Genomic DNA, 27,085 nt, shown 5'->3' with positions numbered 1-27,085 from the left:
AAGTCCCGGCGCCGCCTCCCAGGGCTTATCCAGGAGCCGCCGTGCCTCCGCCGCGGCCCGACACCCGCACGTTTGTGCCCGCACAGCGCAGCCCCGACCCCGCAGCTGTGCTCGCTTCGCCCAGGCCAAGCAGGAAAAGCAGGATACCCGCACACTGCAGATAAAACTCTTTCAGACAGCCACGAGACCCCGCCATCCCTTACACACACCTAGCGAGCCCATAAAACCTTTTTTGAAAAAAATATCCAGCCACTGATCGTCTTCAAAAGCACATACGGCACAAACCTGTGGATTTCTAACAAGCCGGCTGATATTATGCTTCAGTAACAGGGAAAATGCCTATTCACTTATTTTTAGGTTGCACCATAAGGCACTTAGTCTTAAAAGTTGCAGCACATGCATTAATAATTTAGGATAAGATCCTTCTCCCACTAACTGTGGTGTTTTTCTCAACAAATGTTATGCTCTCATGCGTCATGGAACACAGCAACTAAACTCAGTGCCTGTCCAAATGATCTTCTCTACCAGTAACAGCCTAGAAAGAGAGCCAAGGCTGAACTAGACCTCCATGAAATCCTGTCACAAGAAACAGCCAGCGCCTAAAACCACTCTTTTCTAGACCTGCACTTTCAGCATGTGTTACATTACTTAAAGGCGCAAAAAAAAAGTCAAAAACCTCTTCCATTCTCTACAGCAAACTCCTCCAAGAGCTACAAGTCACATACATCACAGGTGCTGCTCCCAGAGAAGCAGGAAAGCCAGGAGGCACGGAATAATCATCTTAAAGCTAAATTTATCATTTGCGTATCTGCATCATCCTTCTTAGTTTATTTATGCTGTCCTAGACTACTATTCTTTCATTCAATAATGCCAGCAGAGTACTACAAACTAATCCTGTTCACAGGGAGGTCACATTTAAGAATAATAATTCCTCACAGCCACTTTCCTACGACCATACATAGAGGGTTCACATCCCACAAAGGCACAGCTCTCATCCCACCCTCTGGATATGTGGGGAATTTGCACAGGGTAGCAGCTAAGAGGCTGGCAATTAAAGGAAGTGTTTCAGAAAAACCCTTGCCTGTGCTGACCGGCAAACTCGTGACAGCGAGTGAGGGGAAGCGATGCCTTTGAACACGGGCACCGGGCTCCAGCTCCCCCCAGGGACAGCACCGGGAGCCGCGGGCTGCAGGGACACCTCCCGGGCACTTTCCCTGCCGAGGCACTCACTGCACACAGCCATCGGGTGAGCATTCCACACACAGGGCCAGCAGCACGGCATCTCTGCTGGAATCTCTGTCAGCTCCTTGACTGGCGCTACATTCATGTTTTTTGACAGGCTGGGCTCAAAATGAGCGATGTCTCAAACGACTCCTCCCCATGGCAGTTACTCAGCGCAATTAACAGTTGGACGAAAGCTCTGGGAACACTTCTGTGCCTTGTAGTTCTTCATCAGAGAAAGGGCAGAGTAGGAGAAAAAGCAGCTAAGTCCTATCACTGCTAATCAGGCTCTTTATAGAAGAACTTGAAGACAGCAAACTCACAGGCCAGGACAGACTTATCCTGAAAACTCCTGCCTTGCTGTTGCAGGACAGACAGCAGACAACTGTATTTGGCTTCATTCATACATGTAGAAATAAAATCATGGATTCATTCCAAGATAGTTGTTGGTTCTGCCATAACGACTGATAATTATTAAATGCCATTATTCCGTTTACAACAGAAAAATCATATTCTCAAACTAAATTAACAACACTGCCATCTTTAATCTATATTAATCTTCACAAAGTAGAGATAACACATATGATCCTAAATCAAATTCCCACTAAAGTCATTAACCATCTTCCATTAACTTCAGTGGGCTTTTAACAAAATCTGTCATTTATTTTTAGATGCCTACAAGCAGAGTTGTGATTCAACAGAAAGCTGTCAGCTGCGTAAGTAGGACTGCATATTAATATGCACGCTCTGCTTTGCCCACTCTACAAAAAAGCAAACCCTAAGTGTCCCTTTATGGCTGAGAAAGTGGATCATCTAGGAATTTAAAAAAAAACCCACGATATAAATTACTTTAATCTCCAAAATTGGGGTGAAATGTTTTGGGAGGAGGGGACAGCACCACTATCTCTGATGTTCTCAGTTCCCCATCCTCTGCCTGACAAGGACAGACACTGAACTCTTAAGGACTGGGGTTTTGCTGTTGTTTTTTAACAAATGTCTCATGATCATGAAAGTACATGGAAGATTTAAGGAAGATAGTTCTCCAAACTCGGTTTTCGTCTAGAAGGACTTTCTAATCAAGATTACTATCGTGTTACACAAAACATTATAACCACCTCTTTTAAGACCTCAGTAACAGATAATACATGATATTCGACTCCTGGAAAAGCCTTAATTCCTGGGAGTAGAGGTGAAAAAGGCTGCAGAATTCCTCAGTTTGTTTACGGCACTGTAGGCCTGCACTGGGTTGGACAAATTCACGTTGTTAGCACATGCTTTGAAAGCCCGTGTATCTACAGAGCACCCCAGGTGTTCGCAAACTGCATAAAGCAACAGAAAAAGACTGGAGATGGGCTCCTGAGAAATCAGCAGGGTAGAGAACAATACAGCAAAGGAGTAGCTCACCAGCATCTTTGATCCTCAAGCAAACTGACTTCTTAAATTGAACATACAAACAGTAGTCAAAGACTTTTTAGCACGTGTCACCTTTTGTAATATTTCAGCTCTTAAACACTGTTCCTCCCACTAAATAATTTCCTCTTGTCTCAATTTATTCATGCTAAGCACTTGAAGAAAGTGCTTTTCATCTCAAGCACATAATGAGGTAAACTACAGCACAATAATTTTGTCTCTATGCAAGTCGGGTTTGTCATATTTCTCCATGTGTGTTAAAAAGTTAAGTTAAAACATTTACCTTTTAAGTACCTTGTCAGTGTGTGCTCCCTTCAGATGACAACATTAAAAGCCCTCGATAAGCATCTTCTGAACATAAAATAAATCTCATCTTTTGATGATGTTACAAAGATGCCACTCCAAAAACCATATTAGAAAAACAGCAATTGCTGTCACAGCACACTTTCATCTTATGCCCAGACAGGCTCAGATCTTGTGAACTTCAACTACAGCTTTCAGCTGCAGAGTGCAAGTACTGAAGAGGTTAAAAATAAAATCTGCTATTTATTCAAAAAAGGCTACAGTAATTAGATTCTACCTGACATCTGACTGTGCATTACACTTGGCATCTAAAAATGGAGAATAAATGGCAGAGTACTATTCTGCCTTAAAATTCATAGATTCAAAATTCTTTGTGTACTGACAGCAACCCTCCTGGCATCCAACTTATGCAAAATTGTGCCAAGCTAATAACTGAGACAGCTCTGGCTGCACTTGACATCAAGGACTAAAGGTTTATTTCAAGAGACCATGATTTGTTTCTCTTCATCTCAGTAAAGGTACATAACTGGAGAAGCTGTCCAACGAACTTTCTTTCCCACAGTAAATCAAATATTTTTAACAGACTAAGGACCAAAAAACCCCAACCAAACAAACAAAATAACTCCACCCACACAAGCCCCATCTTCAGATAGCCTAAATAAAGATCACAAAATCTCAGCCAACTTCCTTCTCCAGCTCCAAACCTTAAGATCTTGATTTAAAGACACCAAGCCACTAAGAACTTACTGCTCAGCTCCAAAAGACTTGTATTTTATCTCTAGATTGAATTCCACTATTTCAATTTACATACTTCTGCTAAATTGAAAAAGCTCTTTCTACAAGACAGTACTCTCTCAGTTTTCCTAAATGTGAGCTTTTCCTCCCCCATAGTAATCTTATTTGCATCTATAATTTAGTTTATTTGTTTGCTAGAAATTGGGGTTTAGTTCCAGGAAAAACAGATAAATGGGAAAGCTATGCAATATGCCAGTGAAATAAAGTGCTGTATTTGTACATCCTTTCCCCCCCCCCTTTTTTTTTTCTTTTTTTCCAGATGTGCAAGCATAACTAAATAAATATTTAGTGGAAAGAATACACACACCCTACTGGGGCTCTGGAAATAACCTGACAGTATCTCTGATCACAGTGCATACACAGAAGTATCATGCTGTGAGCTCTGCACAAGAGAGAAGGCTGTATTTAAAGCAAGAAGATAACCATGTAAGATCAAAAGAAAAACAAGGAGAGGTTCTCACTGGTTCCTCTGAGGATATCCTCTTTGACAGGCAACTAATTACCAAGTCAATCCTAGTTATTTTTAATGAGAATTATAATGATTCTACCAATTTTAATGCTGACAAAACAAAACATTCTGTCTATAATCAAGTATCTGGACAGCCAAACAAAGAGATGACCCACTTGTTACCCATCAGAGAGCTCTGCAGGGAAATATGAGCCATCTTAAAGCAATTTTGATGCTTGGAGAGGGATGTAGGGCATCCCCTTTCCTGAGATCATTCACAGATAACCATCTAGCAATGCAGTTGAGATGAAGGTCTGTGCTCTGTACATGTCCAATGAGTTTTAAAGTCCCCTCAAAGAGCCAGCTGAAGTCCATCATAACTCAAAACCTGAAATTACATCCAGATGCTACTCCACTTTAAATTTAAAGAAGTAATGCATTTGCAGTAACATGCAGCTTGGGAATCACAGGCTTTCCTGATTTCAGAAACCCTTAAATAAGCAGGTCTGAAATATTTGACTTTACTACAGGTGAAAGCCCTCCTGCTCAGCATCCCATAAAGTGCCCTTGACCAAGGACTGCAAAGGAAAGAATCCACCAACATGTTAGCATCCTGGAAGTTTTAAGTGAGACATCTGAGCCAGGAATATTTTCTTTCCTCCAGAAAGCTCCACACAATGTCACACTGCATGCTGACAATGTCCCCAGGAGGGATGTGGGAAACAAGTTTAGTGTCATAATGCAGCATATATAGAAGAGTGATAAAATGTTACAACCTGTAAGTTTCACAACCCAAATTTCTTTTTCCTTTATATGAAATTTGGCTTCAATAATTTAAGACTTAATGCATAGAAAGTGTTCAATTCCCTAGTCTTCTGTGTACTTTTCATGTGTAAATGCTTTTCTCAAAGGCAAGAACACCTCTAAGTAAAAACCACTTACACAAATATTTAATCTCACTTATTTTAACTGTACAACAGACTTTTCAACCACATACTCCAAAATTAAATGAAGAGGGAAGGAAAGAGTCACTGGAGCATTTTAAGTTACACTTAACATAACAAACATGGCAAGCATAGGGAGTGTTTTGGCATACTGACATGACAAGCATTTGGAAAGATGAAATTCTCTGTATTAAAATTCATCTCTAACCCAGGGGAAAAATAGCCCAGGAAGGACTACAAGAAAATGGCTGACACCCACCCACCCCAGGTTACTTTCAATAGTACACAGTGGGTTTAGTAATCAAATTAAAAACCAGCCAAATTAAACTGTAACTAAGAAGGGTAATCTTCTATTATTTTTGAACTTGTATTATTTTCTATTTCCCTAAGGCTGCAGGAAAACCACACCAGGTCTCATGAAATGGGAAAACTATGTCTTACTGAGTACTGCTAATTGTGGAAGGGGGAGATGTAGGACCTTGAGGCTCTTCATTTCCCCTGTTCCCAGCCCCTTGTAAAGTTTACACCCATTATGCCTTTTTTTTAAACTCCTTAATTCATTCCTTCCTCTTTTCCCACCTCCTCCCCTGTTTCTAATTGTTACCCTTGAAACTATATTGAAAATCTTGGATCAGCTAATAATTTAGTCATGCTTATTAAAAAACTATTTATACAGCATTAACAGCTGGTCTACACTTCCCACTGAATATCATTTGTCCTTTGGCCATTTTTTGGTATGACATTTGAAATTAAGCCTGTGTTCCCTACAGAAGCCCATCACACTAGAAGCCAAGTCAGGGTTGCTATGAAAAAAAGCCAAAACCTCTGCAATTAACTAGAGTTGTCCTATGGTCTTGAGGAAGCTGGGAATGAAGTTCCCTACCCCAGTTTTTACAGAAATTATTAAGAACAGCTGATGAAAAGTACAGAAACAAAATACAAGTCCTCAGTGTGGGAAAGGAGCAGCCGGGATGCGAATCCGATCTGCCGTGAACGAGGATGAAAATCGGGCACTTCTCAGCTTTTGTGGTGGCTCATCCCTCGTTACCACCCTGCTGTGCAGAACCATTTTGAGGTCATTCTGTTAAATAATAATAACCTCCCAACACTGCAACTTGTTTACACGTATAGAAAAATAAAGACAACAAGCTCAGAGTTCAGTGCCACTTTTCTTCCTCAGTAAGTATTTTGAGACAATAGACCTCTATCCAGTTGCCCATTTCCACTCCCACAGTTTCAGTCTCTGCAATCACCAGCAAATGGCTTAACATTTATCAGCAGTATCAATGTACAAGTAGGGAAATTACTTTAAGATTAACTCCCCGGGTTCCAATGCATGCATATTACACAAATTTGAAACGCTGTATTTCTTAATCTCTAAGTGTCAAAATACTCTGCTCTAGTAATGCCACAACCCACAGTTTATCATAATTTGGTGACTTCCTAAGAAAATATAGGAAAAATTCAAGACCTTTTGTATCATCCAAGAGGAACTGTACTTTATCAGGCTGAATTTACTGTAGCAAATTTAACGGTATTTTTCTACCTGAATGGAAATTTAAATTTCTAGAAATCAAACCTCATGTATCTCCATTACCATTCAGGAAGCATGGGGAGAATTTCCACAAACAAATAAGAATATGACCTGATTTACTGCAAAGTATGTATACCCCAAAATCTTAATTTTCTTTAACAGCCAATGAGTTGAGCATTTGTGGGATAATTTCCTGCCTAACCTGTACCTTCCCCCCATCTGTGAAAACAAGCATATGAGAGGAATTTGATGAATGCCCACGCTTCAAACTCAGTACAGCATTGAGAAACAGGTTCAGCTCAACTTTGCAGTGGGAAAGCACTCCCAGGCTTCTTAATCCAGCCACAGCTTCAATGATTTAAGAGACACAAATCCTGCTGACTCACAGTCACAGAAATCCCAACAGAGGATCTCCATTTACACTCTCCTTGCTGAAGGAATAAAATGTAAAGTGATACTGATTTGAAATAGAATATAAGATACCTGGGAAAGTAGGTAAGACTATGAAATTAGGTGTGCTTCAAAACTTAAAAATTACTTAAAAGAACACATTGATCAAAATTATAGTTTGACCTGACTGCCTTGTGGCTTTAGGGGTGTATTACCTACTTTAGCACAACATTTTGTTCTCGAAACCCTGCCACACTGCAAACCAGAGAGAACAGAACACAGGTGTGCTGGCTCAGCATATTTTGAACATGTCCCTGGAGCACCTTCTAGGCCAGAGATTGCAAACAGCTGGCATGGATCCAGGTCCTCTCCAAAAGGCTGTATATCCTGAAGTCCTGGTTCTCCTTTAAATGGGAGCCAGCCTTCCTCAGTACCCTACTGATCCTGGAAAGGAACCTCAGGCAGTAAGAAGCTCTAATTTTCCACAGGACAGCATCTTCCAGCTTAATTGCAGCAAGCACCTCGAGACAGCGGGATCCATGGTGGCCATGGGCACACACCACTGACATTTAGCTGCCCTTGAGCCGGGCATTCTGCAAACAGCAGAAGACATTATCTTTTAATACACAACTTGCAAAGGAAAGATTGCAGCCTGTCATTTCATCCCTAATCAGTATCTGGGTAATCATCTTTACACAGTGACGGCTGCATTTACGAGTGGCCCTGTTTAGGAAGCATTCCTGTCCTCTCCCTAAAACTGCTGATGCATGTTTTTTGGTGGATAGCCACCTAAACCATTTAATTAGATGTCCAAGGGTCTTTTGTATATATAATGTCCAAGGCTCATGTATATACTGTCAGGCACCTAATACTTCTGAAAAACAATTAGTTCATCCTCCAAAAACCACTGTCATTATAATAACACCCTGAACCTCTGTGGCTTAAAACAATTCAAAACAAAACCCAATCCCCACAAAAACAAAACCAAAGTAACTGTAGTATCAGAAGTCTGAGTAATGCAGTTAGAAATGCATGGAGTCCAGAACAGCTCCCAGGAATTGTTTCCTCATTCTTACACAGGGTTAGCCCAGTAGCCACTCTTCTACAGCAACAACACAATGAGCTGCCACACTATTCTCAATACATGGGAAGGAGAGAAAATCCCTACTGCGACACAGAATTTAAATTCCCACTTCCATCTCCACTGACAGAGCCAAGGAACCACTGCTGTCCACCAAGCACAGAGGACAGAAGGATCTTTTCTAAAGCCCACACTAGGCAACCTCCCATTCGGGGAGGCCTGCCTCCTCCCACACAAGGTACAGAACAGGGGAATTCCTCTCTGACTGTTCCCAGCTACTGCTAATTGATAGAGGCCCTCACCAGGTGGACAGTAACATCAATCAGCAGCTCAGGTACAAGCAATCATGACAACTACAAACAAAAATATTTGTAAGTGAATGTTTGAGTCACAGGACAGCACTGCTGCCACTCAGATAGGCTCCTGACTTGCCCAAACCTGTTTTTCAGCCCTATTTCTGAAGAACTCTGCATTTTAAAACAAGCTGTCAATAAACTGATGCAGGTAGAACAGAAACATTAAACTGATTCTGAGGCTGGGGGGGAATTTAGTTATACTGATAGACTGAAAGATGTCAAAGTACTTGAAAGGATCCTTTAAATCCTTGGGAGGACTGATATGTGACTTGAGTGAAAAAATACCTTCAAATAGGGAAAACACTAGGTTTAGGGGGCTATTAAACTTTTGTTTTACTTCTTCATATTAGAGTACAACTACCTAATACTTGCCTAATGATGAATTAAAACCTCTTTTTAAAAAATAATAACAACATTAGCCCATAAATACAGTGAGATTTCTATCCCTTGATATCACAGTACCATAGGACCATTTAGGTTGGAAAAGACCATTAAGATCATTGAGTCCAACTGTAAAACCTAACACTGCCAAGTCCACCTGTCAGAGACTAGATGCCCATCACTCAGGTATGCTTTTAATAAATTTAAATTATTGACGGGCCAATAGGGATGACCTAAATATAACAGCAAGACAGATGTTTTCATGCCTGCCTTCACTATTCATGTATTTTAACCAACTACAGCCCATTTTACCCATCCTAAGAGTTAGCAGATGTACCCAGTGCTCTCTCCTTCCAGTTTATGCCATAACCAAAGGCTGAAATATCTTCTGACTGCGTTCATCTCCCCCGACCCTCCCATCTTCTGCACTTCCAACCAAGTTTCAAAAAGAAACATGGAGGATGCCACACCACTATTCTTTCTGTATGAATATGGAAAGAGGGTGGCGTACATCCAAAGTGGACACTGTCACCTGTCTGCAGTCTGCACTTCACAAGAGGCTGCAGCTCCTGCACACCCATATAATCATCATTTCCAGCTGTCTAGTGCTAGACAGCTCCCCAGCAGCACACAGACATTAGGGATTGCTTTGCCAAAACAACTTGGTGGAGCTCCAGAATCTTGAATCTTGAACTTCATTCTGGCAGCCAAACTTAAAATGCAAAATATGCATAAAGTATTTAATTTTATTAAGAGTCAGTATGCTGCAAACTGCCCTTGACCAAGGACTGCAAGAAGGAAAAGATTCACCAACTATATTCATAATCTCTTAAGTTTTCAATGAGATGCCTGACCCCAGAATTGCTTCTCTTTCCTCCAGAAAGCCACACACAACTGCACCCACTCTCAAATTCTGCATCTACACCAGAAAAAGCTAAATGCTTCTTTGTATTTGACCCATGCATCCAGTAGGGTCAGTTTTGAGAAAAAACATAGTCACATACAATATTAGCCAAGATTGCCATTTAGCATTTGCTATTTATGGTGACAGGACAACCAGCCAATTGGAATTCACTGAACAATAACCAGGAGAAAACCAACACCTCTGCAAGAGAAACTAGAGGAAATAAAGACAAATGAAAACTAAATAGTAAGTAGCTTGCAGAATAATACTACAGGAAAAACTATCCCCATTTTCTGTATAATGCTATAGCAGATGCAGACTTTGGTTTATGACTAGAGGTGCTACAACATGCTCCTGTGTGTATCAGTAAAGGTCAGTCACAACAAAACCTTTTAATAATGCAAAAAGGTTAAAGAAAATTACATGTTTACTTCACCAGACCTTTTTCATTACACATTCTGTGGAATAGCTTGGTTGATGGTAGGAAACAATACTACCTCCTCAATACTAGTTCTCTTGTTCAGTAATACATGATCCCAATCACTGCTGTATACATGTGCTGCTTACACATAATATAACTGCTCCCATTACATATCAATTGCAGTGATAGAATATTATACTTATCCTTAAGCAATCAGATTAATTTACTACAATTCTACTGTTCATTTGAAAGTCCAACATGTTTTCATAAACTATCAATTACTGAAAGAAAAAATTAAAACTGAGCTTTTAAAAAGTTTTCCAATGTACAATTTTATATTCTTTAAAGCAATATCATTCACAGGGGAAAGCTGTTCTCCACAGGCAATACCACAAACATAACATGACAAAAATATGAAGTTGAATGTATTAGCTGATATATGCAAACATTTATATAAGATCAAGGGGTTTAGATTTTAAGGGTGTGGCATAACAAAAGCACCAGTTCAGAGATCAGAAGTTAGGAACAAATTCCATGCTCCCTCCCACAGATGGGTATTTTCCTTCTGCACACAGAAAAACAACTCTGCAACATGAAGAGTCAGGGCATTTTTTCCCTTCACTGTCACGAATTTTTAACTCAGTAAAATAATTCTTCCAATTCACCAAGTTACTTGGTATTTATTTTAAACACAAGAAAGAACCACATAAAAAACATGCAGTTCATATTTCACTGTAAATACGGAAAAGGAGGTTGCAGAAGACTAAGCTGTATTTCAGTTCTCTCCAAACATTTAACAAGACTGATTAACTAAACTTTCTTTTCATCACATGACACTACAGAAGATAGTGCATATTATGTATGAAAAGTATTTTAAAGTATTTAAATGAATACAAACTTACTTTATAAAGAGTTTCAAATCCTGTTTTTTTAAATTCCTTTTTTTTTGGTTTAATATTACATTACTTAAGATTTGAAATAAGTGGAATAACGTTCTTTGAAAAAATAAATAAAAGCACTGTAAGAGCAAATGCTTTATAATATGGATTATTTTAAATACTGCATATTTCAAGGCATGTAGATTTCCACTGAATAAGGAATCAACTCTGCATGACAGTACTCTCAACCAGTATGATGTTCCTAGCCTGAAACAGTTTTAACAAGTGACAAGCACTTTGATTTAGAGGTGTTAAATACTTGCACAAACAAAATAAAGGAACCTCCCTCAAAAATTAAAACAAATAAATCAAGCATCTACATATTAAAAATATTTACAAATACCTCTTCAGATGCTGTTCCAGTTCCAAGAATAACACTTTCATGACTATTTGGTCAGGCACTTGTTTCTGGAGAAGTCCCACTTTCATTGATGTGTCTTTTTAGTACCTGCTGATTAGTTTCCCCCAGATGGAGGGCCAGAAGAAATACCTCTCAGTCCTTGGTGGCTGCAAGATTAGCATTAGCATTCCACTATTAACTGCAGGTCCTGAATTCTGCAGCACTTTAAGAATCGCAAAGCCTTGCCCGTTAAAGATTATCCACTTGCTTCAATTCAAAGTTTGCTGAGTTTAATACTGGTTGGTCATGATCAAGAAAAACAAGAAGGGCAAACAGTGACACCACAGATCCTGAGGTCACATGGTGTTCTGTTACATAAAGCATCAAAAGAGATTAAAATCTTCATGATTACGTTTTCAAATCTCAAACAAATGCATCTTCTCTCAGCAGTGCCAAATTCATCAACTCTGAAGCTGATTCAACTTGCTCCCACTTTTTGTGAAGCATGTATTAATCACTACAGGTAGCTAATTCTGCTTAGAGAAAGGCAGCACGAGTTGTACTGTTTCTCAAATCAAAGTTCTAAGGCTTAATGGCAATTCTAATTAGATACAAAAATGACAGTAGCCTGTTTGCCAGAAAATATTTTACACAGACAAATCTGTCATTGCTACTTTAAAAAGAACCAGTGATGAGAGTTGGAGACATGTATCTAGTTAGTGAGATAAAGATAGCAACTCCTCATGTATCAAGCCAAAATACAGTCCAACATTCTTCCTCACAGATTGCCATGAGGAGGTTTTGGTGCATTGTAGTAGCTCTCTGCCATGTCACTATGAGCCTATATGCAGAGATACCATAATCCAACATTGCTTCAACGTAAGCATTTTCCTTTCTTGACTCTGTTGAATGCTTTTCAGTGGGGAAAGAAGTGCCCACAGTATACTGTAGAGAAGGAAAGATTAATTTCCTTGCTCCACAGACAAGCTGCAGAGTGAGAGAGAATGCTCACCACAGAAACAGCCAGTCACTCGCAGTACGTGTGCAGAACTCCCACCACACCAGAGAGCATGGGCATTGATTGCAATGGTTACACCCTTCCATCAGACCAAGACCACACAAATGCAGAGACAAAACCAGAAACCCAACCTAGCAGATGTTATTTGGGCTTACTGCTGACTGCTCAAGTGATGTCAGATGTGTCTCCTCAAGTAGATTTGCCTTGCAAGAATACATTAGAAAGAAACCAAGAATCATAGAATCACAGAATGATTTGGGTTGGAAGAGATCTTAAAGACCATCTAGTTCCAACCCCCTTGCCATGGGAAGGGACACTTTCCATTGGACCAGGTTGCTCAAAACCCCATCCAACTTGACCTTGAACAGGGATAGGGCATCCACAGCTCCTCTGGGCCTCCCGTGCCAGTGTCTCACCATTCTCACAGTAAAGAATTGCTTCCTGTTATCTGATCTAAACCTGCCCTCTGGCAGCTGGCTCAGAGCATGGCCATGTATTATTTACCTGCACTTCTGCTCTACCTTGCCAAGGCAGTGAAGAGGTGATCGATGGGAAGAGAAGTAGGTATTATACAGTAAAACAGGAAGGGGTCTGGCTTGGGTGAGGAAGGGAGAGTTAAAACCAACTCCACTTAGAACCAAGAAGTCTACCATCTCAGACAAGGAATATTTTCTTTAGGAAGTAGTGAGGAAGCAAATAAAAGAAAAAATGCAAATTGTTGGAAATGAGGGGTGCAGTGGGGTTAGTTTCCCATTCCCAAAGCCTGGAGGCAATTCAGCTAATTTAAATGGAGCTTCAGATGTACTAACTGTGAAGGAGGGCAGAATATTTCTAAACGGCCTTCCCAGATCCTTGTACTCCTGCCTTACAAGGACAGAGCATAATGTTCCTTTTAAGGCACACCAAGGAGTTGAAGCTGACAAAAGTTACACTTTACAATAAAAGTTTCTCTTATTATATCAAGTCCACCTCTCTCAGCACAGCATGGGAATGGGTAACAGTCAAGGCTGATTTTAGCATTCTCCTCGCACTCCCACTGAAAAGGCACAGAGGTGGGACCACTCAGATGGTGGAGCAGTTGTATTCCTGGATCCTGGTCCTTGGAGAAGAGGCAGACTGATATAACAGCCCTAAGAGAGGGATGTTTTCTCTGAAAGCAGAGCTACTCTTGAAAACTTCAAGTGGATACAACTACATATAAGAGGGAGGTGAATCAAAGTCAACAGGCTTCAGTGGAAAATAAACAAGGAACAAAGGAAACACCAATAAACAACTACGGACAAAGTCTGACCCAGTATTATTTAATAACTTAAGTATTCAAAATGAAATATTACTTATAGCATGGAATCTTGTTTATTTTAAAGAGCTGAAGCATCAAGCTGACTAGAAGAATGCTCAAAACCAACTCCAAAAAGCTGAACCAAAACAGAAATTTTACTTTGGGCGCATCCTTACATATCCTTCCAGAGTTGGAGACTTGGTACAGCAATAAGTCCTAATGAATCCTGCTGGTTACACAATCCCATATATCAGATGTGCTACAACCTCTCTCAGACATTCTGCACAGCTGAGCAGAGGCAGTCAGGCTCAGCCAAGTCTGTGTCCCACAGAACTGCACCAAGAGAGCTGATAGATTTCAAGATGCCATTCTCCTAACACTGTTTAACATCCTTCTTGCCATCTCTGTTGCCTGTAAAGCTGCACAGTCGACACCAGGTAGGAGAACCATGTTCCTCCACACCTACTGTGTGTACAGTACCTGCACTGGTCACAGGCGCTTTCCAGGATGCCTGAAACTATGAATATACACTGACATATGTTGGAGTGGGAAAGGATGAAAGCAGTGACATGAACCTTTCCAGTCTTTACTTTCTCCTTTCCTATTCTGAGATGCCCTCTGAACAGGAGCTCCATCACGCTAGCAGCTGTGCCATGAGAGTTAAAAGCAGGGTCCACTAAGTTGTGCACGTCTGACTAATACACTGCTGAGCTCCAAAGCTGTTCTGACTCAAATCTGGGTTTCCCATATAGCCAGAGAGATCACTAAATGTTAGATTACACGGTAATAGGATAGGAATTTCTTAAGAGACACAAGTTTAAACACTGAATAAAATTTATGAAAGATTAATAACTGTACTATCAACTCACATCCAAACACAAATAAAAAGATACTACTGCAAGTATTATTTTTGCAGCATCCTTCTCATGAATTTCTGCTAAAATTCCTGTAATTTGCTCTGCTTGTTAGAAGAAGCCACATCAGAGTCAGATTGAAAGTGAAAAGCAAATATATGCACACCTAAGCATGTATGATGTGGGACTGCAGCATATATGCAGCTGCTTCATTCTGTAGAGCAGCAAGTTCACTGCTGCACTCACAGAGAAAAGCTACAGCTAGCTCCATCTCTGGTAACACCAATCACCTTTCCTCACGCTTCAGCCCCAGTTCTGGTGATGATTTTACAGCAAGGCAACACTCCCAGACTTCATTTGATGACACTTCTGCTATGTCAAAGAAAATTATTTCTATACCACTGATCTAGAAGCACCTGATTCAAATTAATCAGCTTTTTCTTTGGGAGATGGTTGTGCACTATATCAATTCCATTTCTCACCTTCACAAAAGGCAAAGGATATGCTCTGTCAGTTACCAGACTGAAAACAAATTGAAGTGAAAACACAACTGCTTCAGAGATAGGTATTCTGACAACTATGCAGTTTTTTTTTTTGTAAGCATTTCCCATAAATCTGACAAAGTTGGTTCCAGTGCATTCAAGTAATTAAAAGCATTACTCAGTTACGTGCAAGTCAACAACTTACAAGTAACAGAAATCACAAAGAAATTGTAAAACAACTGGATTATCTAAGAGATTGAATATTTTTATTGCTTTGAAAAATAGCCTCTAGCTGCAACTGAAAAATGCCTGAAGTACAAGGATCTTCGTTCTTCTCCTGTCACATTCAAGAATTCAGCATCAAGCTCTGCTTTCCTTCCTTTGTCCTGAACTATCCTGGCTCTTATATAAAGTGACAGATTGCACACAGATGAATTATCACTCTGGGTACATGAGAATGTCAGATACAGGCAAATTTTAACATTAAATGAAACAAAAAACAAGATTTCATGCATGAGAGCATCAGGGTACCTAGGTTCTCCCCCACCCACAGCTCTTATGTCTAAAGGGGAAGAGGGAGCCTATTTTAAGATTCTTGGTTTGTGGCGCTCCTTCACAGTTTTGCTAAAAAAAAAAAAAAAAAAAATGCATCAGCCCAAGTTTAAATCTAACCTGTAAGTGAATGAATCTGGCATTCATCCAGCAGAATTTACTGTTAATGTCAGTCTGAATAAAGTGTAGCACTTCAGCCCACATTCCTCAGCATGTTACACATCACTGATTGAGCTGCCCTACCTTCACAGGTAAACATTTAGTGGGTTCACTTTCCACATTCTTTAGAGGACTTCAGACACTGTTTGAATAATGCAGACTTCACCATATGACAAAGCAGAAAATAAAGCCAACTTTTAGACTACAGACAAAGTGCCCTACAGTAACAACCATCAATTTTGACATTATGCAACAAACAAAGAATAAATTTAAAATTTGGATGTGCCTATGAGTGCTTGATAAAGCATAAAATATACCAGACATTCAAGCTCTTCTGGAGACTTTAAACTTACAAACATGCAATCCTTAAGATATTTAGAGGTTAAAAAAATATTTTACAAATACAGCAAAGAAACCTCTATATGAAGTTGCAGTGCTTACTGGAGATATCCCATGCATCAATTGCATCCTAACCTACAGGATTTTTAATGCCCCGCTAATAGCACCCTGCTATTTTAAATCAATCTTCATGAAGTGCTTTGGCACAGGGTTTTGCAAGTCTGCTAGTCAGCAACAGCAGCACACAAAAACTAAAACTGACTTCAGAAAATATTAGAACCAATGAGTAAAGCAATGCATGCCAGATTAGCAAGTGAAATAGGTTTTTATGACAAGAAAAGGTAAAAAGCACAAAAAAAAAATCAAAAAACCCTGTAAAAAGACATCTGCACTGCAGTGAAAACCAAAGCACTGAAGTGAAAGGCAAGAACATGGACAACAAACTGGAAGTATCTCACTCCCAAATGCCAGCAGCAAAAATCACTGCTGTATTTTTGCTATCTTTGTATTTTGAATGGCTATAATAAAGTGCAGTTAGAGAAGATAACTTTCTGTCCATCGCTAAGCAATTTCAAAAAAGTCTTGAAACATCAAAAAAGATTGAAGCATCCATTTTGCCTGGAAGTCACTTCTAGGCATAGCCAGAAGCAGATTATGTAGGTGAGAACCCCAAAAGGCAAGCAGATAAATCCAACTTTCCTACAGTATCCTCCAACCTGCCAGCAACCAGCAGCTTGAGGAGTTCCTGCACAAGAAGAAATAACTTAATGATGCAAGAAATAACTTAATGATGTTTTTAATGATGCAAGAGAACCTTTTTCCAAGAACTGGTACATTTATTTTCCTTTCAAGACATTACTTACATCACAGAGTTCTGAAGTTTTTGTAAAATTCTGGCTGGTTAATTTGGAGTTAATTACCCAGGCAAGACACATTTTTTTAAAATTATCAAATATGAAGCATCAATCATCCTGGCTTTCAAAGAGAGATGATTTTGAATCTCAAGAGCAGCCCTGATCTAAAAACACACATTCGAAACACCTGGAAGCCAGCACAAGCATGAAGGAGCAGCTGCAGGAGTCAGTCTTCTCCAAGAACTACAGTGAGCCATCTGCAAGTGAGGGCTGTGCATTCCACTAACTGAAAGTCACTGAACTTCTGTCATTTAATCATACAGAAGAGCAAATGTCATCAAAGCATATTCAAACTGTGCAACTCTGTTAGCATTGATACTGAACAAACACCGCCAATTAGAATAGTTACTGCTTACTGCTTTTAGTACAGTGGAGATGAATAAAATCAGATTAAGCCTACAGGGGACAAGCCCAGTATCTCTTCCACTTCTGCAAGTAAGGCATGTCTCTAGCCTGGCTATGCTTTGTCAGCCTAGTCTAAAGTGAGTGCTCCCTTCCTTTGCTGTAGTACCTGTGAAACACAAACCAGCAGAATCTCTGATTAACAAGAAGCCTGATGAGCATGAACTGGCACAGCACCTAACAACAGCTCAACATTTTTTGCTGCAAGGGATTGACAATTGATTCTGCATGTTACATCAGCTGAATACACAATTAAAAATTAAGGATTTGCAGAAATTCAGCCAGACTGGAGGGGAAGGAACCATGTCCCCCAAAACATGTCAGCATTTAACATAAGCATTCAAGAGAGAACTTAAGAATACTATAGTATTCTTAATGTTAATTCTTAACTATAATGTTAAGAATTCATTATATAGTTAATTCTTAACTATAATGAAGTTATAGTTGCCAGTCATAGAATCCATGAAATGGAGCTCACAGTTTCAACAGACAAATGCACCATGAAGAAAGACTCACAGCTTCCTATTGAAAAGGTCCATCCAAAACCTCCACAGGAAAATTGCAGACTAAATCTCTGTCCCGCCTAAACCTCCAAACTGAGACTCATTACTAGGTGTGAGCTAAAAGGAACCAGTTAAAGCTATACTTATAATATCCTTCCTCAGTAATATTGTAGCTTTATGAAACTAAATTACAGCAGACATTCCTTGAGCATTTGGTGACATCCATATTAAAGTAGTAAATCAAAGATTTAGAATAATGTAATTCTAACCATTATCAAGATAGGAAAATCTGGGAGAAGACAGCTGTAGAGGTAAAAATTCTTCCTTTATTTCAGGTTTCAGAGAGCAGCCTGCGCTCAAGCAGCAGTTCAGGCCCAATAAGCTTTGGGAGCCATAAGGCTACTGTCTTATTTTTAACAAGTCAGCCTGATTACAAAAGGAGGCAAGCAGAACATCACCTCTGAGACACTACAAAAGCACCAATTCATACAGGAGTAACCAAGCTCTTTTGGCATCGTGGGCACAGCAGCTTTAACATGACCCTCACTGTTCTAAGCAAGCTGCAGAGACCAGATGGACTGGGGTTCTCTCTGTCATGCCAAGTATTTTCCCACTGAAGGAAAAACACTTTGTTATCCTCTCTCTCTTCCCTCAATTAGGCCAGAAATTCTGCAAGGCAAGATCTAGCTAAAAAGTAATTCTCTGATGTTTAAACCGGAATAAAACCCTCCATTAACACATCACTTCCCAAGAGACGGTGACTCCACCAGGCCCAAGCATTTGGCTCCTGGAGCACCCCAGGACCTCTCATGAGCAGCACAAGGCAAGTGCTGTGCAAGCAGAAGATAGAAAGGTGCAGCTTGCTGCTGAAACTGAAACTTCACAGTCTGACAAGTGCTCTGTGTGTTACCTGTTCTTGTACAAGTTACTTCCATCATGCTGTGAAACCTACTGAAATGCTTAAAGAGAATTTGACAGGAAAACAGCATCAATGAGGTAATACCACAGGTGGCAAACTAAATACATTGCCACTTTGAGACACTGATACCACACAGGTCTTTTCCTGTCATGAATCCCATCAGTGGCCCACCAGGAATGATTAAGCTACATTAGTTCAAGTGTCAACAACACCCTAACTTTAAGCATTAGCTCTTTTAGCAGGCATTGGAAGACAGCACTAGTCCAATACTTCATTATTTTTATTATGAACATTTAACTTTTATGCTGTGTCTATTTTGTATACTTCTAAACTGACTACCTTTGCCAATGTTTATTTCAGAAAAGACTGAAAGTCATCACCTTCAATTTTCTTATCTGGCTATGTAACAACAGCCAGCAATTATGAAATTAGTTGCTTCTGACAAAGCATTTTCTTCAGAGACCTTCTGACAACATTTTCACTTCTCCCCTTATCAGTCAGAAGCACAGTATGCGACAACATTTCAGATGCGCTGAAATGCCCCTCAAGCCAGAAACTGGGACATCAGTTCCACACCCAGTAATTAGCAGTGGTTTTCTTGAACTGAATTGCTGTAATCAGGTGAGCAAAAAGCTGTGAAGGATATTTGGGAGAACAAAATAAGCACTTGGAAGAGTATCACTGCATCTCAGAGGAAGAAATATTATTTTTATATACACTGCAATTAAGACTAAAAAATGTATTTATAATTAAATTAAATATTAAATAACAACCACAGGAAAACCATCAAACTACGAATTTGGAAACTAGAAAAACATGTCAGTGAATTAAGAGAGTTGTAACAATAAGAAGCAAAGATTCAAAATAAAAAGGCAAGGCAGGGAAGAAAGAGGGGAAAAAAGTAATCAGGGTAAGCCAAACAGTTAGGAGAGCAAAGCATTAAAGAGAGATGGGTCAGGAACTGCATGAGGGAGTGAAGAGGATAAAGAAATTATTGGCTAAAAATACCCAAAAGAAAGGTAACAGTGGATGGAGGGGGTTTTTGTGCATTTAATACAACATCTGAAAACCAGAAAAGGCATTTCTGGAAATGCCATACTTTTCAAAGGGAAAAAAAAATCTAGGAAGGGAAGAATCAAGAAATTAAATCTACAGCAAGCAGCTGCCAAAGCCTTGCCGTTTCTCTTGGCAGAACAGTACTTCCACTGATAAACCAATGACATGGGATCACTGTCTTATGATGACAACTTTTAGAAAACAGGAAGAAGGGAAAAAAGAAATTTAAAGTTTCAGACTCTTGAGCTCCCTTTTCCACGTACAGGAGCAAAAACATCCAGCCTGTGACGACTCTCTTTTTAGCTCATGCTCCAAACACAGTGTACTAGAGAAATGCTTTAACCTAAAGAACCAGAAGTAAAGCAGTTATATTAGCCAAGACCCCTACATGGCTCATCTTACCCTCTGGAAAGGGCTACGGTGACAAAGCTCGGGTAGCTCCTTCCAAAATGACACATCCAGCCCTGAACTGTGCTGTCCTTTGCTGCCATGCACCAAAGCACCTCCAGCACGCAGGATGTCCCGCCAGGGGCACTGCAGCTCAGCCACGCACCAGCAGCTGCCCTTCAGTGCAGGCTGGTTAAGCACCATCCAAAGCAGCCTACTTCCATCTTCCCACAATCACAAAACCCAGCCTGCATCCATCTTCCCACAATCACAAAACCCAGCCTACATCCATCTTCCCACAATCACAAAACCCAACCTGCATCCATCTTCCCACAATCACAAAACCCAACCTGCATCCATCTTCCCACAATCACAACTGATTCGGTCACTGCACGTGTGAGGATTTTTAGGAGAGCAGCATTCCCGTGTGAGCTCTGAACAATATGCTGCTGTTTTCACTCCTCTTCAGAGCACAGTCATTTTGAGTGGGCAGGACAGATGGATGGATGCAATGCCACTTTATTGACCTATGTGCATTTCAGCTGTAGTTAATAATGGCTAACACTTCATATTGTTCACTGAAAAATGCACCAGAAGTAGTAAGGATGATGGGTTCTAAATGTATTCCAAAAACTCTCTGTACTTCTGGCTTCTGAATATCAATTTATCAAGTTAAAAGAATGAGGAGTTTTGTTTCCAAGACAGTTGGGGGAGGAAAAAAAAAACCAAACCAATCAAAGTTTATTACTTTCCCCATTGGTGAACAGTTCAATATCCCATGAAACCTTTGCATTGATCCTTATCAGTACTTACATACTGAGCTAAGTCCAAAGATGTAAGTAACCTGCTCAGCATTCAAGGTTACAGGCCTTCCATTAACAAAGGCTGAACTTTATGTGTTTTAATAAAAGACACAAATGCAGCTAACAAGGCAAGTTGAATAACATTCTCTTACTCTCACTCCATTACACATATTCCACTATTGTATTTCACAATGGGCTCCAACTAACTGCCATGAAAGGTTCGCCTACTTCATCCTGCCCACATGTTTTTGCCTCCTCCTTTTCACTGGATCTGAAGGAAAACAAAAAATTACCACCTGCTACTCCATGTGAACAATATGTCATGGTTTGATGACAAATATAAAAGTGAAGATAGAAATGAGTGACTGGCAGAGTGGGAAGAGTGAGACTGTATAAACATTTTTCTCTCTAGGCTGCTTTCCCCCTCCTTACACACACGCCAACTCCATTACGAGCATAAGGTCTCCCAGGAAACACCAGGCAGGATATACTACCACCAAAAAGGAAATAGGAAATTTTGTTATTTTCTATCTGGAGATCTATTTTACTGTTGGTAAAAGTGAGGGAGGAATAAGGAAGACCAGATAAGGAAAGAAATATTCCTGGCTAATTATCTTTTCTAAAGATGCACATAGTGGCAGTAGCATTTCCCTTTCCCAGTCCACAGCTGTGTGGCATATCTGATTCAAGATTCATTGCACACTGCCAAGCTAAGGGCATACTCAGTAAATACAGATACAAACAGACTGGTATTTACCTGTGTCAGAAGTTTATCAGAACAATTGAAGAACCACATTCCAATGAAGATAAGCAGGCAGGCAGAAATGACAGCAGAAAAAAGAAAAAAAAAATCTCAGTTATAATCAAAGTTATCGTATTAAGAGAGACACAACAGCAAGTACAATTAACATTAAACCTGTTATTCAGGGTCACTCAAGAAGTGACTGAATCACTTGTGCCTAGGAAGAGAGAGGTATTGACACAGATACAACATTATCCAATTATTTTATTCAAAAGTATTATTAGAGTCATTTTCACATTAAACTGTGTGGACCATTCAAAGGCACCCTGCAAGGTAAGTGCACAGTTTAAAAAAGGTCTGCTCATAAGCTTAGTAGAAGTAATTAATATATTGGATATCAAGTGGTGTTTCTAAAGCCCACTTTGGCATAGACAAGGTTAGATGTCTAGAGGATAGCATCCAGGGTCACTGCCTTTTCTCCACTTATCACAGAAACAGCAGAATGAATATCCTGAACTGAGGTTAGTATCTATAAATATCCTTCCCTCCTATAAAGCAGACTTTTCAGTGGCCAGCAGAAGCTGAAAGGAAAGCTTATAAAACAAAGCACAGGCACACAAAACCCTCAAAATTAAAAAAGAATTCTGGCAGCTAAAATCTACTATGCACAGCAGCCACAGATACTATGACTTTACAAAGCTATTGAAACTGAGACCCTTACTGAAAAGGATTTTAGTAGCACCTTTTGTGTTCTTGTGCTTTGTGCTGGTTTCTGACCCCATCCATTTCTCTGTTCCCACCTCTTCTGTATTCTTTTCTCTATTCTTTCAGGCACTTTTCCCTTTGGTTTACCAACCTGGCACACAGTAAACCTTCCAGGTGTTCTCCTTTCCCCTATTCCCAGAAGACACAGTTGGCAACAAAGTTCCAAGCATGAGGGAAGCATAAGAAGATGGGTAAAAGGTGAAGGCAATGGATACCAAGTATGCAGAATTAATCTGAGCTGCAGATGTCTCAGCAGAGAATGCAGAGAATTCTAACACACCATACTGTAAGGAAAGCTGAGATCTACGGCCACACAAAAAGGTCACTCCAGCACCTTTATGAAAGCCAGAGATAACAAGATTTATTGAAAAAACAAAAGGAGATTTCTCCAAGGAGAAATCATTATGTATTATCTTAAACTGCACAGACTAACCTTAAAACAATTTCAGCTTCAGATATTTTTACATTTATTTCAACAACTCAAAAAGAGTGCTCAATATCTGCTCAATCTTCAATTCCTATTGAAGATGAAAATAATTGTTTTTTTAAGATTTGAATCTTTGCTCAATTACACAGCAGAAGGTACCTTCAGAAACTGGAGCATTATCATCTTATTGCTGTTTTAGCATTTATCCCAATGATTTTCTTTTCACCCTGAATTAAGAGAAAATTAGACAGTTTTCAGTCTCAAATTGCCACTTGTCCATAAAAGTAAGTTTTTAGTAGGATTAAAAGGTATTCTAGATTTTGTTTTTAAAGCAAGTGGTTACTCAGACTGATTTGAAACTCCCTTCACCAGTTAGGTGCCTATTTTTTTCCTCAAAGCCCCTCTTATATAATAATTCAACTGCCTAAAAACACTAGTTTCCATACAACAAGCATAAAAGACAAATAATCCATTTTTTCAACAAACACTTCTCTTTTGCATCAACTTAGAGCAAGATGGAGCTGCCACTAATATCAGCACTGCAAGTATGCATCTAAAATACAAATGCAGCTTAAAAAAAAAAAAAAACAAACCAAACAAACCCCCACAAACCAAACAAAATCCCCCAAAACGACAAGAAGCCATCCTGTGACCACGTGCATAATGTAATGCTTGGAGAAAAGTAAAGAAGCAAAGAAGTCACACAGATTCTTAAGCTTCCCATACAGCACACTGTGTCCAAAAACAGGAATTAAAAATGCATAATGCTTGCATAACCAGAAACTCCTCACTCTCAGTGCAGAATGGCTCAATGTTATCAGCACTAACTTTGCCCCCAGAGGGCTCTTTATATGTGGAATTATCTGTAACAGTCAGATAATAGCTTTTCTGCTACGACAGAAAGGCCTTCCTTGTTTATTACTGGGAACTCAAACAAGAAAGCTGTAAAGTGTAAATACAGCTCTAGAGCATTCATTATTTTTCTCACAAGCTTCATCCCATTTGGGAGTTATTCAACCACTGCAATAAGGGATGCCTTGAGAATATCCTGCCTGAGCAAAATTTATTCCAGTACACCACCCTACCCTGGCAGCTTTAAAGCTTTTATTGCCTTTCTTTCCCTCGACGCTTCCCTCCTTTTGGGGTCCATGGGCTTGGAGAGGCAGATGCTTCTCTGGTCAGACACACACATCAGGCAAGCCCCTACTTTGCCCCAGAAGTCTAGCTCTAAACAACTTTTAAGTTAAAAGCTGAATGGAGGTGAAATTTAAATAGGAAATACCAGACCAGCCTCTGCAGAATCAGTCTGGAAGAAAGTGGAATAGTCACCATGATACATGCATGCAAAAAGCAACCTCAATGCTATTAACTACTTCCATCAACCCTCTCCTCCTAAGAAACCCATATATCGGGTCAGTACAAAGCTCTGCCTAACTTACTGAGTTCATTTCACAACTGTCATATACAAACAGAATCTGCATTCTCATGGGGCACCACTGTCCCTCGCTGGACCCACTCCCCACTCATCTTAACTACCGCTAGCCTGGCCAGTTGTGGATTCAGCTTCCCTTCCGACTCACACGCTGGAGCCGTTTCCCCTGGGCACATAACTCGGCACAATGCGGAGCAGCAGAGGCTGGTCCCTGCAGGTGCCCGTGCTGCTGGGATTGGTTATTTCGGGAATGAGCTGGACACAGATCGGTTATTTCAGGACACCGCGGCCGCCCCGGCGCTGGGCACGGATGGAGAGGAGGCGGCGGTGGCTCAGCGGCGCCACCTGCCGGCCGTGCCCGCGCCGCCGCTGCGAGCGGGACACGCCGCCGCACGGGCGCTGTCGCCGCCTCGCTCCGCCGTGTCCTGCGGGGCGACCGTCCCGCCCACCCCGCACGGGACGCGGCTGGGGAGGGAAACATCCCATCCCATTCCATCCCTCCCGGAGCCGCCGAGCCGCGGGCGGAGCCAGCACGGCGGCCTGGAAGGCGGCACCGCCCCGCTACGGCCGCCAGAGGGCGCTGCGGGCCCGGGCGCCGCCGCCGCAGGGCCCGGCGCAGGGACCCTCCCGTGCGGGCCCCGAGCCGCGCTCGGCGCCACCGCGCACCTGCTGCAGATAAATAACTACACACATAAACCGTGAGACACGCACACAGAACTGCACGCAGCGGTCCAGGCTCCCCCTCCTTCCTCCCTACAGAAAACGGCTTTATCTCCCGGAAAACAGCCTGAGAACGGAGGCACAACGACTCAGCTATCTGGCCTTCACCCACAGCGATAACGGCTAAGCGTGCTGGCACAGGAATATCTCGGCTTTACACAGACTGGGTATATAAATAAGAGCATCAGAGCAGACAAAACCCGACTGACAGTGAAAGGCAGTTTTGTGGATGTCGGTGGAGCACAGCCGGATATGGGAAACCACGGCTTGCTGGGCATATCTATTCCAGCTACTCTGCATCACCCTAGGTCTGGGCCACACGCGGTTTATACATCCCTTTCTGTTACTGCAGTCCCACTGCATACAGAGTGTGCCAGGGGAAAGCTCACAGGGACAGAGTCCTACCAAAAGTCTGAAAGAGGGAGCCTTTACACTGAGACATGTTCCCACCAGCAGCTCATCTCTCTGACTGCCCTGAGAAGAAGGTGCCTCCAGGACACTGCACCAACCCCACTACCAGCCTCTTCCCCTGGGCATCCACCAGACATTCACTACACTTTCAGGTCTAAAAAGACCTTGGAGCCAAAACCTCTGTTGGTTTTTCCCTCTAACCAAACATTTAAGGCTGTGTGCACGCAGGAGAAGCCCAGAAAAATCTCCCTGGTGCTGCACATACAGGAAGCCGGCACAGCTTTGACTGCTGGAGCCTGCTAGTGAATGGAGGCAGAAAGAGACAGTGATCTGAATCAGACTGAGCACACCGTGTTTTTCTTGGGAGAGTAACCTGCAGAACGCCACAGCAGACAGGCTGCAGTATACCATGCTTGCCAATTCAAATCAAGCTAAAGTAACACAGTCCCCTCCCCTTAGTCCTCTCATCAGCAAAAAAGCCACAGGCAAGGGTAGCAAGATACTAGTGTCACACCAGAAAATCCACACTTAATGAGAAATGGGGAAAATGACGATTTCAATTTATGGTGGCATAATGTATAAGAGACGTGTTTTTTGTTTTCCTTTCCAAACACTTATTGACATTGTATTTAAGAAACCTTCTCTTTTCCCCCACTGTAAAGCCATTGTCATTTCTCAGACTGAAGCAATCCTTTATCAATTAGATTACCAGACTCCCTCTTATGTTTTCCTGAAAACTGCCCTAAATTTAGTCCTTTCTATTGCTAGGAGGTCATTAGCCTGTGCACAAAAAATGCATGCCCACAGCATTGCAGCTTTATTGAGAAGGGGCTCTTATCCTTTGGGCCAGCTTCACAACATATGACAGGAAATAAAAACAATCCAAAGAGTTGTTTTAGCAGAAGCTGCCAAAGGGTCATCGCACTCTCACTCCAACCCAGTCCAACTTTGGTAGCTGGTGGTTACCTGCGAGCAAATACTAAACCAGTGAGATGCTGTGCACTCAAATCCTGCCACTGTTCCCAGGGATACCACAAGAAACAAGCCCTTGCTGAACCTAGCTTAAGAAAATACACACAAGTGTGGGTATGTACACAGTGCACACAAGTGAGGCTTTATTTCAGAACACAGATCATTTTCAAGACTATTTACTGCTAGAATACATTTACAAATCAGGTTTTATGGGGTTTTTTAGCATTTCTTTATGAAAAATGTGAAGCTTAAAGAGAGTGTACTCCCCTGTGCAACTATTTTCAATGTTGGTGAACATCCAGCCTAGTGTTTTTCCTTTTTATGAACACACAAAACACTTGAAGGTATTGTTGTTTGGTTTTTTCCTTCCTTGTTTTTTTTACTGTTTGTTTGTTTTAACAGAGCATCAGCCAACATGGCACAGACTTGTTCTTCAACTGCCAAAAGCATCACTAGTATAAAAGTGATGTCAGCACTGTTTTG

At 40.9% G+C, this 27,085-nt stretch overlaps 1 protein-coding gene across 4 annotated transcripts in view; it reads right to left on the bottom strand.

Annotated features, from left to right (window-relative positions):
• The window catches only part of TSC22D1 (TSC22 domain family member 1), an 89,909-nt gene that overhangs the window by 3,687 nt on the left and 59,137 nt on the right, over positions 1–27,085 (bottom strand). Inside the window, exon 1 of one of the 4 annotated variants that reach the window (XM_074535452.1) lies at positions 21,891–21,912. The exons of the other annotated variants lie outside the window; for them this stretch is intronic. The gene's annotated coding sequence lies outside the window, so the exon portion shown is untranslated. Of the gene's footprint in view, positions 1–21,890; positions 21,913–27,085 lie in introns of those variants that run through there. 4 annotated transcript variants of the gene reach the window in all.

This window comes from Zonotrichia albicollis, chromosome 2, assembly GCF_047830755.1.
Source record: "Zonotrichia albicollis isolate bZonAlb1 chromosome 2, bZonAlb1.hap1, whole genome shotgun sequence".
Taxonomy (NCBI): domain Eukaryota; kingdom Metazoa; phylum Chordata; class Aves; order Passeriformes; family Passerellidae; genus Zonotrichia; species Zonotrichia albicollis.
Note: the sequence above shows the minus strand (reverse complement) of the source record. Positions and strands in the feature narration are given on the sequence as shown.